Genomic DNA, 21,176 nt, shown 5'->3' on the forward strand with positions numbered 1-21,176 from the left:
CTATGCTGTATTTAATCAGTTTCTCCCTATGGGGTGACAGTGTTTTACATATATGCTGTAGCGGGGTAGTGAGGGTGTTCCCCCACCCTCCCGATCCTATCCCGTATGACATGGTAGCACTGTGTTGTTAGCTCCCCTCAATACAGTAGTCGTTACCTGGCTAAAAATAAACTCTATCAAATTTGACAATTGCAGATGTTTTACCTGGCCCCGTAGTTTGGGGACTTGCGAACGTCCGCTAAAAGAAAACAGTCAAATATAACGCTTGCAATTATGTAGTCCTTTCTCTGTCTTTGTTTCTCTCACTTAATACCGTTACGGCCCCTAAGGCTAAGGCGCACGTAGTCCCCTGCGGCTGCGTGCCCTGTGTGACGTGCTTATACAGCCGTCCCACTTTTCTTTACCCCTCCTCCACCTTCCTCACTCGTCGTGGCCGGCGTTCTCCGTGCGCGGTCACATCCCCCTCTCCACCTTGCCCCGATCTAATCATTGCCGTTGACCTCCATCCCCTTCCCTTACAACTATTCGCTTCCCCACCACTCTTCAACAATGCTGTGTGGTCGAGGTATCCTATGAAAGCCCTACGGGTGACGTCACCAACCTCTTCCAAAACTACCGGTAAGATCTTTTCACACTTCAAAATGCTTGAAAATAAGTTTTGCTATTTATCCCCGTTAACCCCACAGCTGTCCTCTTGTCACGCCTGGAACAAGGTAACCAAATAATATAATCAGACTGCGCACGCTGCGTTGCCTCGCGTGTGATACGCCCCTCAACAGGAGAGCTTAACCAGCCAATTATCTTCCGTATTAGGCAACCAGTTAGCTACCGCCTACAGGAAAACGTCATCTATCTATCGAGTTTCTCTGCTCGATCAATAGGGATCCTCATCTACTCATTGAACAATAATCGCCAATTCGTAGGAAACCGCACACACACACACACACACACACACACCCTTACAGGTGTTCGCGACCTAAGCCAATCAGTGTCTATGAGTGGTCGCACGTGATGTTTTCGTGCTCCGCCCACTCTTCTTCGTAGCGTAGCGGACTGCTCTCGCACTTGTCCAGCTACCAATCACTTCACCGCCAACACTAATTTAGCAATTCTTCACCGCACACCTTTGTAACACCTCCCACCTCCCTTATTCCATTCCTCCCCCCTCCCTCACAATTTCACATTGCTTGTTGGGTGTGACATACTCACCAAGTTCTCTTGATGCGGGGCCGCTCGACTGCGTGCACCCCTCCAAGCGGCTCGCCAACTCCCCTCGTCTGGACCACGTCTGGACACTCGCCAACCGCGGGCGGGATACTTCTCAACCGGCTCCCGAGGGCCAATATCCAGATTGCGCTGTCCGGTCTTCTCGCAGTTCCGCGATGGTCCTGTAGTCCTCAAAAAGGGGGCAGCGGCAGAGGGGGCCGCGCCGCCGGGCCTCCTCGCAACGAGAGTACTTGGAAAAATAAAAGGTAGATCGTAACCAGATCTCAGCAGTGCCTCCAACTTGTCGGGGAGTTTCTCCCGGGGTCAGCTGGCCCATCCGCGGACCTCTGGGCTGGGAGGCCCCAACTCCTCCCGTGTTTCCCAAAAATGAGTATGAGACACACACAAGAAGCAAGGTGATTCTGCTGTTTATTGAACAACGGCAGGGATGGGTCTAGGATCGTACGCGTCCGTCCAGACTCTCGAAATTCGTGGGTGTCGCAGGCCCCTTTTTGCGTCAGTATGACGCGCTACTTGCATCACCTGGGAAAGTTAGCAAAAAAACCTATCGCCACTCTGGATTGGTTCCTCAAGTGGTAGGGTTAGTATAGCATACGTATAGAGAAGATTGTCCCTTCTATTAGATACTTGAAAATTGTTACACGAAGACCCCTAATGATTGGCTAATGTTAGTGGCGTCAGTGATGAGTGTCCCATGTTCTGATTGGTCCACTCGCGAGCCCCCCAGCCTGGGACCATTGTTGTTCCCAGCTCGCAGTGTACCTGTCATTTGCAACAATATGTAACTATGTGTTCGTGCAGACAATGCGTGGATTTGCTCATAGGCCTGAGAGCAGACCATTCCCATCGCTGTAGGCGTCCATTGGGTCATTTCATTGTTGCAGCCTGTGTCCCAGACGTGAGACCCAGGCGACTTCTCCCTCGTGGGTCTGGCTCCTTGTCAGGTTTGGCTTGGTCACGTGAGGAGAGACCGTGGCTGAGACAGAATTCTGCACATTTAAAGTTGTATTTGCCTCTGCGTGCCTGGTTTTGCTTACAGGTGTGACCTTGGCGTCTGCTGGTAGCATACGAGTTGCAACATCGCTCCATTGGCTGCCAGCTCTCGCTGGGCTCGTTCTGCAGGGTCAGCAATTGTACTCTTGCTCGCTCAGTGTTCATGGCGGCTCTTGCTTGCGGCCTACTTGGGCCTGGTTCATACGTGGGGATGTGTAATGCACGGCACTTATGTTGCGGTGTCACATGGCTTCATAGGCAGTGTCATGTCTTCGTTGTATTTTCATCATGATGCAAGGGTCGGGAGAAGCGTCAGCAAGCATGTAAGCGAGTGCTTTGTGCGTCTTGCGTTTCTGCATTTCGGAGAACCTATGTGAAAAATAATAAAGATGCGCATCAGTGGGTGTGTCTGTCACCTACGTCATAGCACTGAGTATATTCTTCGTGTGGATTGGTGTGGGAATGTCCAGTGTGTATGGTTGCACGCGTGTTTTGACAGTTGGCTAGGTCGTCATGGTATCTCTAACGATGTAGGTCCTTATTGTGGAAGGGCTTAGTCGAGTTCATCCATGCCGCAGGTGTCGGTTTGAGTAGGGCAGGCTGGCGGGCAGGCTGGTGGGCACATCCGTATGTTCTTGTACCAAGGTATTTGGTCGTCTGGTAGATAGACAAATTCATCTCGTGGCGGGTGTCTGGGCCGCGATCCTCTGGGCCAGGGGCGCGAGGAGATTGGGGGGAGTCTTTTCTTCCATTCTCCCACTTCAATAGGACGGGATAGATGAACAAAAGAGGGGGCAATAACACGTCTCATCATCAGCTATTTCACCCCCACTGCCCAAAGACCCCACACCCAGGTGATCCTCCAGCACTGGTCCACCCCCAGGGTCTAGATCCAAAGGCGATGGCCATGTCCTGGCCACCCAAGAGAGAGCTCCCGGGTATTAGTGGATGAGACATCCTCTGGTTTCTCACATGCCCTTCTCCTATGCGATGTAGCCGCACCTGTTTCACAGGGGAACCGGGAAAGGAAATCGACATACTCCTGCATTTGACCTTTTCGGAGTTCCCCAGTGAAACAGTAGGGTTGCAGGTCTAAGAACCATCACATGACTCGAGGGTTAGAGTCCTTCCGTTAACTTATCCATACTAAAGGTGAGTGGTCGGTGATAAGTTTGAACTTTCTCCCTAGAAGATAATACCTTAGGTGGGTGATTGCCCATTTGATGGCAAGGGCCTCCAATTCTGACACAGAGTAATTCTTCTCATGTGGGAAGAGTTTATGACTGGTGAAGAGGATGGGATGTTCTAATCCATCGTATTTTTGCAATAGAACTGCTCCTAACCCTGTGAGAGAGGCATCCATTTGCAACACAAACTCTTTTCAAAAGTCTACTACTTTTAGGATTGGGTTCTGACATAAGGCTTGTTTTAAGTTGTTTTAACATGCATCATCCTCATCATTTCACTCAATCTTCTGAGGTTAATTATTATTTAGTTTGTCTGTTAACCTAGCCATTCTGTCTGAGAAATTTGGGATAGACCTATGGTAATAACCAATCAATCCTAGGAATGCCCTGAGATCTCTCTTGGTCTTGGGTGTGGGGGCATCTAGGACGGCTTTCACTTTTTCTTGTTGGGGCGGGACACTGCCGTTCCCTACAAAAAAGCTTAGGTATTTCACCGTTTATTGAGCCAGCTTGCATTTAGATGGGTTAGCTGTTAAGCCGGCCACTCTGAGGGTCCTTATAATAGTAGAAAGAGGAAAAGATGGTCTTCCCAAGTTCTACTATAAATGACTATGTCGTTAATATAGGTACCACAGAAATCGGAGTAGGGATGCAATATCCTGTCCATAAGTTGTTGGAACATGGCTGGGGCCCCATGCAGGCCAAAAGGGAGGACTTTGACTGGAATAGTCCCAGGGGTGTCGGGAAAGCTGTATTTCCCTTATCATGTCCATATACTGGGACCTGCCAATATCCTTTGGTTAAATCTAAGGTTGATAGGAATGTGGCCTTTCCAAGTTTATTAATTCATCGATGCACGGCATAGGATAAACATTGAAGGTGGAGATGGCATTAACCTGCCACCAGTCCATGCTGTTAGGCGATCCTCTGCACACCGATCCACTGCACACCAGAACACTGCTCACATTTCCCCAACACCTCCCTCCAGGGTTCGAGGCTCATGTGATTCGGTTTTCTCAAAGGACCGAAAGCTCCGTACCAGGTATGATTTACGGGCTCGATTGCAACCCTTCCTGCACTGGCAGTTGCCATGGAGAACTTACAGCAGAAGAGGCGGCGTTACATCTCCACGCCGATCGTTCACTTGCTCACGTGATCCAGAGTGGCGTTCCTCACGTGACCTTGGTGGACGTCACATGACCCCGAAACGCTCAGTATATAAGGCTTGAGACACGGAACACTCATTGCTTCTCAGCTGTCTTCAGACCCTGTTTGGCGTTACGTTTTGCTTTATTGTTTACCTTGATCTCGGAACTCTATCTTGGACTCCTTCGGATTACCCCTTTGTACCTTTGCTTGGAACTGTTTACCTGTTGCTGGATTTTGGACACAACCCTGACTTGCCTTTGGATCATCCCTTGGTACCTTGCTGAACTCTTACGCCATTTCCCTTTTGGGATTCAAGTCACGCCTTCAGTCCTACAGGTGGCTTATCCTGCATCCACGCTTTCCTGCGATCCTATTGTTCTAGGGACCGCCTCATCTGAGTCTCGAACCTCCCTCCTAGGTTTCCTGGGTTTTCCAAATACCAGATAGGTAAGACTATTCAGATCCTTTGGTTAACGTGATATATTGTAATTGCCTGGTACTTAACCTCGTTCTTTTTGACAGCAGCATCGGTGTTCCAGAGGTTCCGTGGATCCGGGAAGTAACATCTCCCACCTGTGGCCCCAAAGGTCGCACAGCGGGTTTCTTTTAGTTCCCCTGTGCGTCACTTGAGGACGGAGGTTTCAACAGTCTACACGACACTCAAGTCAGAACATATGCAAAACCTCCAACAATTATCGGGTTTAGTTACCAATAGAATAGGGGAGGACCATGGACTTGGAAAGGGCTCGATAATGTTTGCCTTCGGCATTTTCTTCACTTCCTCAACCACAATTTGTTTTTTCGTGCTTCTGGGAGTCTATATGGTTTTAAATGGACCACCTTTCCCTTTGGAGTTATGAAATATTGATAAGTACAAGTACTCTCCCTGGTTTCTCTCAGTATACATCGAGGAATGCCGTAAGAAGGTTGTTCATATCTTCTTGTTGTTGTCTAGATTGTTCTTGGGGAATAAGTTCTAAGTTATTTATCTCCTCTGCTCCAAACAAGACAATATAGAGGAAGAGGTAGCGGAAGGATTTTCTTTCCACTCTTTTAGGAGATTTACGTGGTAAAGGTGAGTCTTTTGTTGTCTATCTGGTTGGGCTATTTTATAGGTACAGGTTCCTGTTTGCTCTAGAATCTCATATGGCCCATGTCACTTTGAGACAAGTTTACTTTCAAAGGTAGGTAAGAGGACTAATACTTTGTCTTGTTGAAAAAGCTCTCAAATTCACCTCCTTGTCATAGGTGGACTTCCGTTGGGCTTGAGCCTTCTCCATATGAGTATGGACTAGACACCCTGGATGAGCTTCATGTGCTCTGATAATCAGGTAGCTGTTTGTGAGAGGGGACTAGGTGCCTCTCCTCTCTCTTCCCAGGTCTCCCAGAGCATGTCCAAGACATCTCTTGGTTCTCTACCATAAAGCAGTTCAAAAGGAGCGAATGCAGTAGATGCCTGAGTGGTCTTTCGTTCTGCAAATAGGGCCAATGGGATCATACAATCGCAGTCCTTCCCATCCTCAACTACCGATTTTCTCAAAATCATTTTATGGGTCTTGTTGAATCTCTCTACTTATCTGTCTGTTTGGGGTGATACACTGAGATTCTTAAGGTGGTAATGTGTAGTAATTCCTTGACTTCACCCATAAGTTTACTCATGAAATTAGATCCCTGATCCGTTAGAATTTCCTTGGGGAAACCAACCCTACAAAAGAATGGTATGAGGTGTTTCAAAATGTTATGGGTTGGATTCTTCCACATGGGGTAGCATAATCAATGATTACTAGAACACATTTATTACCTAGTCTAGAGGTTTCCAACGTCCAATGATATCCATCCCAATTTGGGAGAAAGGGACTTCTATTATCGGCAAGGGGTTTAGAGAGGCAGGTAAGGAAATATGTGCACTGTTTTTCTGGCATATCTCACATGTCTGAATGACGTTCTTTATATCAGCATGGATTCCTGGCTAGTAGAATTTCCCACTGATGTGAGCTTGTGTTTTAGATTGTCCTAAATGTTCACCAGTCAAATGAGAATGTGCAATCTCTAGCACTCTCTTGCAATGGGTTTGGGATTACTAACTGAGTTTTACTTAGGCCTTCTCTTGAGGTTTTCTTTCTATATAATAATCCCTGTTTCAGGAAGAAAAAGGGGCTCCCTTTTTCTTGTCCTTCTTCCTCCGGAATCACTTGTAAGAAGGCCTCTGCAAGTGCTTGGTCATTTTGCTGAGCGAAGGCTTGATCGGGAAGGATGGTAGGTTCTTCTTCCCTCTTTGTCACAGTGATAGGTGTTTCATCAGCCTCTCCAAAGCCTAATCTACCTCTCTCAATTTGCTTTGGTTCACTTTCTTCCTTAAAATGGTGAAATAGTGCCTTCTCCAGAATTCCCTGTGTAATTTTGTCCCCGTGGTGTATTTCAAATAGAGTTTTGCCATGGTTCTGTAGGAGAATCTTTATGTCTCCCTGAAAGTCTGGGTCTATGATGCCTGCCAGGATATCTAGAGCAAACTTCCAGGCCAGGCCAGATTTTGGAGCCAATCTTATATAACAACCAGAGGGGGTATCAGGACTAAGTCCGTGGGAATCATGCCTCTTATCCCTGGAGGGATAGTGGCTTCTCTGCTACTACAAATGTCAAAGCCTATAGATTCTTTTGTGGCGGTCGAGTGGTCTGAGGCTCTGTGACTAAGTTTATGGAATTTTAGGGTCCCCCAATTTGTCTCAATTGAGTCGTATCCCACTTCTGCTGACACCAAATGTAGGGAAGGCATGGTATCACAAGTATTGACACTGAAACAATGGATACAATTTGTAAAACCGTTATTGAAAATGTTGGGGTTAGAGAAACTCCTATTTTGCCCTATAACTAAGATGGGAGTAGTCTCGACCATCAAACGATAAACAAAACAGACTTAGTGAAGTCCGTCAAATCAAAATGCTAACAAAACCTGACGCCTGCCTTAGCTCTTGTATAAAAAGTGTAAAAAGGAGAAATGTATGTGAAAGGAAAAATCAGCGTTCAAAATATAATGTGGCTGTACCACCTCTCCTCCCCACATTAGGCCTCACGGCGTAAGGCGATCCTGGTAGGCAGGATGACACACCCTGGTTCGGTTTCCAACACATTACACAGTTCAAATCCGTGGATCGAGGCCCGCCGGGCCTTCCATGTTAAAGTCTCTTTCTCTGACTTCAAAATGTATGTTTCAACCAAAACATTCACATTGGTCCCCCTCTGCTGGGCTCCGACCTTTCATCATACAGTTCTCGTAGGTCCCCCTCTGCTGGGCTCAGACCTCTCATGATAAAATTCAACACAAAGTTGCAAGGGGTCTCCCTTCCCCAAGGTTAACACACTTCGGGTCTCCCCAAATCGGGCTCGGACCTCTTTCGGATGTCGAAGTCTTTTGAATGTGCGTGGTTTTCTTACAGACCACCACAGGACCACTTCAACTGAACGTTCACTATTTTTATTTTCACTCCTGCAGTTTATTCACCTTTTACCTTCAAACAATGTACCTTTCACTGAGACTTTCGAATGGGCTACTTCCTTTCACCGGACCACTCCGTTACTTAGTATTGCTGATCTTGTAGCTGTATTTTATTTTAAAGTTAATTCAAAGGTCTGCCTTTCTTTGCGTGTCATCCATTTGCAAGCAGCCTTCACTTGCGATATGACTTTGCTACTTCATTCACTTAAACACACACCTCTCCCTCAGGTCGCTTTCCAACTCACTGACTTTGTGCGCTTCTTTCTTATCTTGCAGTTTTCAATTTTCGAGTCAAGGTTAGTACCACAGGTTTGACCTCGCCTCCCCAAATCTGCCGTTCACCCGGGAGGGTCGCTGGCATCTTTGAAACACAATGCAATCTTCACTTGTGTGATCTGACCTTCTCCACGTGTCTTTCGTGGTCTGTTGGAGTCAAAGAGCTCCAGTAGGGAAGCCTTGGGGTTTTTTGTCCCACTGCTCTTGTCCCTTGGTCCGTTGATCTGCTCCAGTACGTTTGCCTTCATCCAAGAAGTTCTGCTCATTCTCGTGTTCCACCTTGCTCAGCGTGTGTCTTTAGGTGTTGCCTTTTATTTGTATGAGGAGAGCTACGTGGTATCCTGTGTATGCACTTAGGGTAAAGTGCCTGACTTTGCCTGACTCGATTAACAGGACACGTCCAGTATAATGTGAGAGAGATAGTATGGTTATTCTTAGTCACCCTCTTCCTCAGCCCAGTGTTTGTGTAAAAACAAGGGGAGTTGGGACTTCTTTAAATCCTAAATAATAAGATGGAGTAGATTAACAAAATAGTGGGGAATAGTGTGTCTCACCATCGGCTATTTCACCGCCACTCCCCGAAGACCCCTCACTCAGGTGGTCCTCCTGCACTGGTCCTCCCCCAGGGTCAGGATCCAAAGGCAATGGCCGTGCCCTGGCCACCTGAGAGAGTGATCCCTGGGGACTAGCGGGTGAGACACCCTTTTGTTTCTCACAGCCCACAACTTCACCTTCTCCCTAATCCCCAATGGCAGACTATGTACACACCCGGCGCCCTCTACCAACTGAATTGTGTGGCAATAGCCACGTAACTTACCAATCCCTTTGCGGAACACATTACTAAACCTTCTCCATGAATTTCTCCGACTTGTCTTTTCCAATCAGCCTTATTTGCATTTGTTTTCCAGGGTGTAATTCCAATCCAAGCTTTCCCTGGTGTTTCCACCCCAACAAACAATCCCCTTTTGCAGCTACATACACCTTAGCATGGCTGCGTCTGTTTCTATATGCAACATTGCACCATAAAAAACCCTGTATATCAATTTTACCACCTCCATATGCGTTGGGCTGAATATGAGTTGTGTGTAACGTGTGACTCTTGCCACCCCACATCTCATATTTGTCCTCTGAAATAATTGTGCACAGTAATCCTGAATCTGACAAAGCTTTAACGGGACACCCGGCCACCACAATTTCCACCTCAGGTGGATTGTAATTCCACTCTTTGTCATCTCCCACCTCACCCGCAATGTGTACACGCTTGTTGGACCATTCACTTTTCTCCTGCAGCACACACTTCACAGTAGCTTCACCCTTCAATATGCTATTATTGTATTTGCAAAATCTGGTGAAATGTCCTGATCTGTCACACTTCCTACACTTCCCTCTCATGGCAGGACACTACTTAGGGTTGAGACCATGCTTTTCAAACCCACATCTCGGGCAATGCCCCTTCCGCATAACATGTTGAGCATTTTGACTGTCCCCTGCTCTGTTAAACTTTTATTTTTACTGCAAACACTTTCTCCTCCTCACTGATGGTCTCCATTATTCCCCCACTGTCCTTTACCACACTCACACTCTCCTTGCCATTTTTGGCATTCACCTCCTTCAAACACCTGCTTGTTAGCTCCAGACCATTTGCTATTGTTAAAGCTTCCTTTAATGGCGGGTTCTTCGTTAGTTGATTCCAGATGTATGCACCCCGCGACCCGCATGAATTTGCATGAAGCCAACAACCCTTTCAGTTCAGAGACAAACGCATCCACTGATTCACCAATTCCCTGATTCCTTGAAAAAAATGTATACCCTTCCAACACAACATTTACCTGTTCACCATACTGGGCCTCCAACTTCCTCATGGCTTTTCCATATACATCATGGAAACAATGATGAGTGAAGAAACCAATCGCGCACCCCACTAAGCAATCAACTACAAACAGAATCTAAGGAGGACGACACACGACATACCAAACTCGCCAATTGATAGATAGCTATGACAACACGAAACCTACGACTAAATACACAGCTAGACCAGGGCGGAAAACAAGGACGATTATCAATAGCACCCTTGCCCGAATTACACACAAGCTCCAACAGACCACCGACAGAAATAGATAGCGAGGGAGTAGGGAACTGCCAATCTACAACACCAATACAAGAGTGGGGACTAGACACACCCTGTCGCATCACACCAAGTTCACATACAACATAGCCGGGAACGCGCCATGACATCGTTCACAACAACTAGATGGACAAGAAAGTAAAGTGGCAATTAAGATTTCCTACAGGAATGCCAGTTTAATAGAACAAGACCTGCTGTGGTCTAGGATATATAACCTACTAACCCAAACTCAAATCTCTGCAAACCTTACTCACCCCAAACTCAGCACAACCATTGCTCGCACTGCAAACCACACACACTTCACCACATCGCAACAACTAACAACACATAAACTGCACCAACAGCACACGAGGTCTCGCATCGGTCCGATATTCACACCAAAGCTCAGAGCACGGTGAAAACCGAGCTGAAGCCACCAACAGCACACCACTTCTTTCACTTTCCTACTCCCTCTTCACCTGCCTAACCTAACCCACCCGCCTTCTTGTTTACAGATCTGCCTGAGTGCCTGGGGACCAATTCCGTTGGTTGCGGTGCACGGTATAAATACCTTAACATTTAACATTAACATATAAACCATCACCATCCCAACCCCCACTCCCGCCATCCTCCCCATCAACCCTTTGAACATGTGGCAGTTTCTTTATTACTCTTACTGCCTCTGCACAACACATGAGAGTTGAAAACTTCCTTTCATCCGAGAATCTCTCGAAACTAGATGCTAAAACCTTTCGGGGTGGGTCTAGATTCTGCATGATGATAAAACTGCAAAGGAAAAAAAAGAAACTATACGTCAACAGATTGAAGTACACTCCTCAAAAGCACAATCATATGAAAGTGATTCTCCCACCACCATCGGAGCAACAACATGAAACTGCTCAGCAGACCTCAGTAAGACTGAGCAAGGAAAATAAAAAACACTGGGCCTCATTAGGACTCCAGCGCTAAACCATGTTGCTATTAGCACCATGGTCCATGCCGCAGTCCGCCATGGCGGAATGGGGAATTACCACCCCATTCCGATGTTGGTGGGGTGGTAATTCCCCATGCCGCCATGGCCCTTCCCCATTCCCATTTTTGCCCCATAGGGCTCAATGGGAATGCGCTAATTACGGCACCGTAAATTGCGGTGCCGTAATTAGCACCAAGGTCCCTTTGCGGGTCCCTACTTTAACGGCTGGTAAAACCAGCCGTTAAGGTCAGGTCCCGCAAAGGGACCTCGTAATTAGGCGCTAGGTGTTTAACGGCGCCGCAGCCTTTTACGGCGCCGTTAAACATTAAGCGCCTGGGTCATAATGAGGCCCACAGTATTGTAAACGGTCATGATGAGTGAGATGCAGCAGCACCCTTAATGTCCCAGGCAGAGTGCCTTCCCACTGCTCACAGATTGGTCCTTGGCAGTATACACTCCCACTGCAGACTCCAATGTATAGTTCCAGACTGAAAGAAAAGTGAAGTGAACAAAACCACAACAAAATATAAGCCTCACCTTTACTCAGAGTGTTGTCCACAAATCTGCAGGACTTAGAAACATGGCCAAGAAGAGTGTTGCATCTTAATGCAGAGACGTTTCTCATCGCTAAGAAATGTCGCTTCTACGATGTATATGTAAATGTAAATGTCTCACAATTCTGCCTGACTGTAGGAGGAGCTGTTTCTATTGTCGTAATGCGTTTTCCAAACAAGATGAATGTGCTCCCAGCACTGCTCTGCCGATGCCCTTAGACAAACCGCCTCTCAGCTCTGCAGGAACTGGTCCCCACATGGCAGAAGCAGAAGGGCGATAGCCCTGACCTGGGCTCCGATGCCCAATTACTGCCACTTCCCCGACCCTGACATGGCCACCGACGTGGGAGCCTCCCCTCCTCCCCAGCCAGGCTTGAGGCACACCTCCACTAATCCGCTCCGACCAACCCACGTAGAACAGGGGCAGCTATGTGGAAGCGGATGGAGGAACTTCTCCAGCTTGACCTCCACCATCCACACTGGATGCTCCACCAAGATATTCTTCATTTTCATTTATTTACGCCTTACATGGGTTTCCAAGATATAGGGCCTCATTACGAGGTTGGCGAAATGGGTTTACCGGCACCAGTAATGGTGCCGGTAAACCCATTCTGCCCTATTACGAGGTTCCCTCGCGGGACCCGGAACAGACGTCTGGTAAAACCAGATGTCCTTTCCGGGTCCCGCAAGGGGACCAAGGAGGTAATAACGGGCCTGTTATCAACGGGCCCATTATTATCTCCATCCCCATTCCCATTGAGCCCTATGGGGGCTTGAATGGGAATGGGGATTGGTTTTGTGAATGAGGAATTACCGGGTCCTCCAAGGTTGGAATGACCCGGTAATTCCTCATTCACAGACCCCGGACCCGGACATGATTCTGGAGTAGCCATGGTGCTAAAAGCACCATGGCTACCTCCAAACTCGTAATGAGGCCCATAGTGTTAATGCCGCATTGCTAAAAAGCAAGCATTTACGCTGTAGCATGCACTGAATGGCAAGTAGAGCCAACACGGAAAGATGCCACCAAAGTGCAGATCGGCGCTCCAAAGAAAGCAGAACCCCCAAAGCACTCGTTTGAGGCCCCACAGCATCAAGCCCAGGGTGGGGCAAAGCACTTTGCTAAAAACAAAACATAAGTAGTGCTATCTTGTGCTAAGACCTTAACACTAGATCACAATGAATATAGTCCACAAATTATGCTTGTGTCCAATGAATCCATTTAATTGATACAGCCGACACGTGTTTCAACCTGATGGTAGTTCTCAAGGCCAATCTGGAAGAATAAGCTCGATGCGAGATTAATCATATGTCGTAATTCAAAAGGTATATGTCGATATTATTGTAAAGAACTAAGCTCCACGGGTCCAATTACCCTATGAACTTCAATACTGGGTAAATTCCCTTGCGTTCTATACTGATGCGCATGCATCACTATATACCTTTTTAATTACGACATATGATTCATCTCGCATTGAGCTTATTCTTCCAGAATGGCCTTGAGAACGACCGGCAGGTCAAAACACGTGTCGGCTGTATCAATTAAATGGATTCATTGGACACAAGCATAATTTGTGGACTATATTCATTGTGATCTAGTGTTAAGGTCTTAGCGCAAGATAGCACTACTTATGTTTTGCTTCCTATGAGGGTGTTGGCTCAGGGAGACCACACGTGCTGATACTTGCAGCAATTGGACCACGAAATTATAATTATTAGGACCAGCGCACACCGCATTGTTATTCCCTGAATTTAAGTACTATGCTAAAACACCCCTGCCCCCTGAATCCTACTGCCCACTAGCTGCTTCTGCACCCGCCCCCCTGACTCCTGCGGCACCACTGTCCCAACTGACCGCTGATGCCCCCTGCCCTCGATGACTCCTGCTGTCCCTTGGCCACGCTGATTGTTGCTGGATCCTATTCCACCCCCCCATCTCCCCGAATCCTGCTGCTGACGCCCGGACCCCCATACAGGTGACATCCCCTGTTTTGCCCATGGCATCCCTCTGGACAGATGGGGTGCAGGCTGAAGGGCAGACTGGGGAAGGGGCTGGTTTCCAGGTTCAATGGCTGCCTGGGGTAGGGGCTGGGGGCATCAGCTGAAACAGGAGCCACAATGGTAGTTCTCATTCCATGGTGCTTGGAAAAGTGAGCCTGCTGTATCCTGTGCTTTTTATGAAGAACCCCACCGCCCCCACCTATTAGTCGTTCTTTGCATGTGCGGCTTGTTGTGAGGGCTGCACAGTTTGTTAGGAAGATTGGACCTCCAGTGTGAATGTCCAATTTTAAGCTTCCAAATTGCACCTGCTCTGAGTAAAATCTGGTGCAAAAACAGTTCAGTGTTTTATTAGCATCCCCATAGAAGTGATTTGAAATGTAATATATTTTATGAATAAAACCTTGGTGTAAATTCCAATGCAGTTTGCGGTTTGTATGGCCTTACACGTGCAGCTGTTACACCTGTGTTTGGTGGCGTTAGGTCAGGATGCACCAGCGTATAGGACCACTATGCGACAGTGCATACATTTAAGGCAAAACAAATGTACACTGTTGATATACGCCGCCATTTTACGGTCCAGGGTCGTGTAAGATGAGGTCCAGTTTGTAGTTCTTATACTTTCATCCTTCCAATTCCATGCTGTCATTTAAATATGGACAACCTCAATTCATGTTTATGCCACCTTTTGCTGCGACAACAGGTATTTCTGTTACGCTCACCACCTCAGTTAAAGTTTAGTCAGCAAGAAATTACACATTTCTTTGACATACGTAAATCCATCTGTAATCCCGTGCCAACCCCGTGCCAATTTATTGAGTCTATGGGAGAGTTGCGAACCTTCATAAGACTCACCAAAAGGAATATTGTAGGAGTCTTTAGGAGGTACAACTTTACCGGGGCAACGCTGACAGGTGGCCTGTTCAAAGCAATGTGATGGCCAGGGCAGAGTGACTGCACCAGAGGAGCAGGCAGGATGAGCATAAAACTGCAAAGTCACTTTCCACCAGTGGCAGCGTTTTCTATGTTGCCATCATATTCCTAGGGTCTCACACCATTTGACAGCTATTGCTACCATAGCCATATACACGCGCCGAGGTGTTGATTGCATGCACAAATCTAGCATGTAAAGCAGAGAATGAATCCCTTTCTCCACTTGATGTTTTCCTTTTCTACTGGTACAGTATTATTTTTAAGCAGCCATCAAGCTTCCAACCAATCACATTAGCAATACTAATACAATTCACATCCACCCGCAACCTGCCCAACCTGTGCCTGCTATTAAAACATAAGTGGGGGCAGGTTAGTCTGCATGCTGTGGGGATGTCCAAAGAACCCTCTTGCTTGCTCTGCCCTCCCCACGCCTTTGAGTTGAACGTCTTACTGCTTACAGGTCACTGATTGTTCTAGCGTGTTTGGTTCATAGGGACTGCCCTTCAGAACAGGGGCCACAGAAACCCGGAAAGAGCGAGGCCTGCTGCCATTTGCACCCTTTGAACTGTCTTCACGAGGGCGCTGCTCGTGGCTGAAGGGTAGATGCCAGAAAGACAAAGGTGACCACTGGGGCATTTGAAGCATTTCAAGAAAAGTCAGAGTAGAGCTGTCTTTCCTCCTTTATTGGCTCCCGTCCAATATTAGAATATTTTCAGCTGCTGCAGCATGGGTGGGATTAAAATGCATGGAGTGGGCCCAGGCTCTGTACAACAATGCACTTTATTTGGGGTTCCCAGTTGAATATTATGCATGATGGATTGATTATAAGATGCTTTTGGGAAAAGGTGTGAATGTGGACATGTGTGTTTGTGGTGCATTTCAGTGAACTTCAGTAACAGCAATAGATAATACACATTGTTTTTCTCACTCTTTTCGCCTGTATGACCTTTACTGGCCATAGTAATATTTGTATTGCTTGCTATTAATCTTTTGTACTTCTAGTCTTCTCCCTGCAGTCCTTACTAAAGAGACGTCTCCCACCAATGAGGCAGGAGCCATAGCTAATAATTAATAAATTAAGTAATTCATGATAGGTCTCCCTATCACACCTTACATCTTGTTACCAACATTATAAACACAACCCCTTGTAGGGACTTTTCATCAAAATTAATTTCATATGTGATGTCATCGGTGATGTCATCAGTGACATTTTTGATGTCATCTTTGTTGTCCTGGGTGTTAGTCTTAGCAGTGCACAGTGGTGGCACGAGTTGTTTAGCTTACCACACTGGAGAATTTCTGCGTTTTTTCAGTTTTACTTGTAACCATAATGTCCCTTTAATAACGTTTTTTCATTGAACTTCATAGGTTTTTAATAGTGCAACTTAACCATAACGTCCCTTTAACAAAGCTTTTCAGTGAGTTTCATGGGTTTTTACCAGTGCACGATAATTTCCTACAACTTTCTAATATCATACTTACCCCAATGTAGCGACATTCTTGTCTAATTTACAAAGTTGCAGCTTAAAACTCTGACATTTCCCACCTTCTAGCATCATTTTTAACACTTCTATACACATTTTGCAACTTTTTCCAAAGTTTTGCGTTTGTCGACATCCGTGAACTTCTGATGTCATCGTGGACTTTCCGGACACTCTCAGCCGACCTCACGCACGCCGGGCATGATGACATGTTGGCGAACGTGTCCACACTTTCCACTCGTGTCCGTGCTTCGCGGACAGTTCGGAAACTGCATTTTCTACTTATCTAGGAACTTTCAAGATCAAAAATTTCCCTTGAATAGCTCCTACACCTGTTCTGACACATTATCCATTAACAATCTAGTACAGAGCACATACTTGGAAGAATATTAGCAAAACTGCTATTTATCTTAAAAATGGCATCAGATATTGCCATCCCTCCTCCCCAAGAGCCACCACCATCGCCACTACCAGCTGAAGGACCTACACAACAAAAAAGCACAGTACTTCCAAAGACAATGAAGAGGAACAAGAAGATGAGCTAGAGGAAGTGCCTACCTCTAGTGCCCAGAGAGAATCATGGGTGTGGCAGTTCTTTACCACTGTTGGGAATGTACCAAAGGCTAAAGCTACCAAAGTGAAATGCACTCTCAGTCATAGACTACTTAGACAGTAGTCCTAAGGGACCACCTACATGCGCAACCATACCTAATCCAACCACTGCAATGCTCTCAGAAAGGTTGTTCCTTTCTTAGTAAGTAGTAGGCTGTCTTCCTCCACCTCATCTTCCTCGACCAATACTGTAACCACACAGCCTACTTCTGTAGGACACAAAATCCCACCAGCTACCTTGCAAGTAATAAAAGAGGCTGTTGAACCCTATCTTTTGAAGACAACTGTCTTCTGTATATATTGCAACACACCACTCTGGAGGGGGGAGCAATTTGAAGTGCTTTTGAAGCTGTAATCAAGGAGCATGAGAAACTACCTAACTAAACAACAGATACTGAGAGGCTTAAGCATTTTAATATTTCCTTATTTCATTAAAGACGAAGACAAGGACTTAGCAGGCAATCGGGAACAAAATTTGAACCAATGTTCAAACAAAATGTTGGAGATGCTAGTTGAACATGCGACACGCGAACACAAAAGAATGACAGAACAGATAGCAACTTATAAGAAAGAAATAACAGATGCCAAAGCACTAGATGTCACCAGTGAGAAAACCTTTCGCAAGATGTACGAGATATTGAAAGAATACCAAGACGAAATTAAAATGAGGAAATTCAGAACCTTTTTCTGAGATGAGAGGGATTACAATGAAGATAGGGTTTACACATTTCAAGAGAAATACAACAAATTAACTAAACCAACATCTAGAGACAGCACACCAAATACTTCATCTGTAAATTCAGAAATCGATTCAGCGATAGAAGGAGATACGGAAACTACAGACGAGTCTATCAAAAATAAAACAGGGCATGGCTTTCTCAACCAAACACGCAGATTTAAAAAAAGGGAACAGAAATACAATTCAAAAACAGGTCAGTTTTCAACATTCGAATCAACTAGCCAACAAACAAGCTTTACCCGGTTGCCAGACATTTGGTCGAAAAAAATTGGTCGACCAGACAAATGGTCGAACCAATTTGGTCGAAAACCAGATGGTCGAATTTTTTTTTATTTTTATTTTAACCCTTTTTTTTAATTTTTTTGGGGGGGTCCCCCCCAACCCCCTTTTTTTCTCTAAAAACCCCTTTTTTTACTAAACGAAAACCCGAAAAATAAATATATAAATAAAAAAAAAATGCGACCATTTGGTTTTCGACCAAATTGCGTCGATCAAATTGCAGTCGACCAGTTTTTTTTCAACGAATTGACTGGACACCCTTTACCCGGAGTAGAGGAAGGAGGGGGTCAGGAAGATACAGGCAATCCCGACACCTTAGAAGAATATCGGAGACTAACACAAGCGGGGACCTGAGAAGCAGCCAAGAAGAGCAAATAAAGGACCTTGTGATGAATCTGTCTGATAGAAACTTAATTATAGATTAAATTAGCCTCTTGAACAGGGACATTTCTTTTGCAACATCATCTGACTTTGAGCCTACACAAGTACACATTGACATTTTCAAATTTGTCAGGAAACTGAAACTAACATTTTTTTTTCAACCCAAGTCAGCAGACGAAAAGACAAAACTCAACCAGCCATTCTAAGTGAAGTCACGATTGGAGATCTGGGAAATATACACCTTCTCAGATCATTACAGGAACCTGAAGATTTTCCGATACATCAAACACTGCAGGAGCTTAAGATCCAACTGGCTAGTATGACACAAGAACTTAAACACAAATCCAAGTTCCTACCACAATTATCACCTGATAACCTGTTAGATACATTTTACAAATCGGTTACTCAAGACCTAAACAAGATCTCAGACAAACAAGGGAAAAGAGGCAGAAGAACAGGACGGAACAACCTAACGCCTCAAGAAGTACAAGCTCTCAAGACACTTAGACAAAATCAGGACATAGTGATTAAAGAAGCCGACAAAGGCAGAAACATTATAATTATGAATAGGCCTGACTACATCAAAATGGCTAAGAACCATCTAAACATACCAGAGTGCTATGAGCTTTTACCTAGCAATCCTAAAGTGGACATTGTTAAAGATTTAAAAAAACATGATTGAAAGCTGGCATCGCAAAGGTTTAATTACAGATGACGAAAGGAGATATCTATTTATTCCAAAACCAACATTACCAACAATATACTTTCTACCCAAAGTACACAATCCATTTTCAGAGATCCCGAAGGTCGACCAATTCTCAGTGGCATTGGCTGAGCCACAGAGCCAAGGGAACATCTATCAGGTATTGGCAGCCAAGACAAACGTTTACCATTTGCAGATCATTGGCAACATAAACACCAAATGAATGACAAACAGGAACTAAAATTCATTGGTTTAAAAAAAGTCACCCTAGGTTGACGAGGAGGCAACCAAGAATTAAGACTATGACAAAAAGAAGCCAAACCCATCTGTCATTTCAGATCAATAGATCAGGGTCTAAACTTCGAGAATGAGATGGCATCATTTCTTTAAAAATGCCATTCTGGACCACATTAGACCTGTCATACACACAGAATGTCTCTACTGTTAGTAAGATGCCTACATCTATGTGATATTGTTAATCTGTCTGTTATTGATACACATTTCTGTAAATGATGAAGAGAGACAGCTAGCTACTAATAGTACCAATTTGATCACAATTGTGTTTTTAGAGTTACCATTTCATACATTTGATACCTTCTCAGCTCCACTTCACAAGGGCATCCTCAAACTGAGGGACACTAACCTTTACATTAGATACCCTCGCAAGTTCAATTTTCTAGTGCAATGGAAACTAAGGAAAGACTACTTGCCATAATGGAGCCTTAAATTGACTAATATTAATTGTGTAATACACGGTTGTTCTGTATATATATTGAATCCATGAATGGACAAATTCCTATACATTTAACATTATCTATAAATACAATAAGATTGTATCTACATTTTGGAGACGTACATAACCAAATAACACGCTTCAACTATAGAATACATTAGGTTTTCCCCAAAACATGGCCGCCAAGCTCTCTAGTGCCATGGAAATCAAGTTAAGACAACCATGTTTCCCTAGAGAAAGCCTTAAACAGGAACTGAAGCAGACGGTGCCTTCCATAGCAACCGACGTGAGATGCGCAAAAACACATCATTTTCAGGTAAGCCTTGGGGCCCGTACTGCCCACCATTCATATTAGCCAATAAGTAAGCTATGCGTTAAGACAAAACGAACTGCGAGGTCTATGTGACTGTTATTAATATTTAGACAATAGTGATAAATGCAAAAAGAAAACAGCAGCCACGATATCTATATGGTTTATGTCGAAATGACCGGAAAAAAAAGGTCGAAACGACCAAAAGTTCTAAAAATGCTACCACCAAAGGATCGAACACCAAAAGTTCGATCCTCTGGTGGTAGCATTAAAAAAAAACAGGGGCTGCTGGGGTGTCCCCTGCATTGCCCCGCTCACTATACTTGAAGCGTGAAGGTGAAGGTAAGGTGAAGGTAAGTGGGGTTTCTTTATGTTGGTTGTGTGGGTGGGGGTATGCTGGGGTTGTGGGTGGGGGGGTGTTATGGGTGTGTTGTGTGTGTGTGTGTGAGAGAATGTGTGTTTTAACAAATTATCAGGGCTGAAATGTCCGAAAACAAAGTGTTCGAACTTTTGGTCATTTCAGCACTTTGTTTTCGGATATTTCAGCCTCGATAATTTTTCATTCGGTCAAATCACTTGGATTCATCTATACGACTGCTATTCCCACCAGGCAGGGACTTTTTGTAACGCTACGTGCTTGGGAATTCTTAAATCAAACAGGCGCTTCCGTAACCCTGCAGCGCGTATACCGAACACGCCATAAAAGCACATTCACGAGTATTACTCCAGTTACGGGGCACCATTTCATAACAATGATGCTCATATTAGCAAAAACATGTTTACGAGAACTAAGATTGGGAAGGACTTTAGGAATTAAATTATTAATTATGAGTCGGCTATGGTTTCTACAATTGGAACAACAGACATGCGACAGACATTGATGCACATCAAAATAGAAGTATAATATTTAACTGACATGCACGAGAAATAACCAGCAAATATGTATGTGATAAGACATTAGCCTATGGTTTAACAACCCTGAAAAGAAATGTTCATTATACCGTAGGCGGGATTTAACCCAAGAACACTTACTTCAAGCAACCACCCACTG

This window comes from Ambystoma mexicanum, chromosome 9 (assembly GCF_040938575.1).
Source record: "Ambystoma mexicanum isolate Mex_15411 chromosome 9, UKY_AmexF1_1, whole genome shotgun sequence".
Taxonomy (NCBI): Eukaryota; Metazoa; Chordata; class Amphibia; order Caudata; family Ambystomatidae; genus Ambystoma; species Ambystoma mexicanum.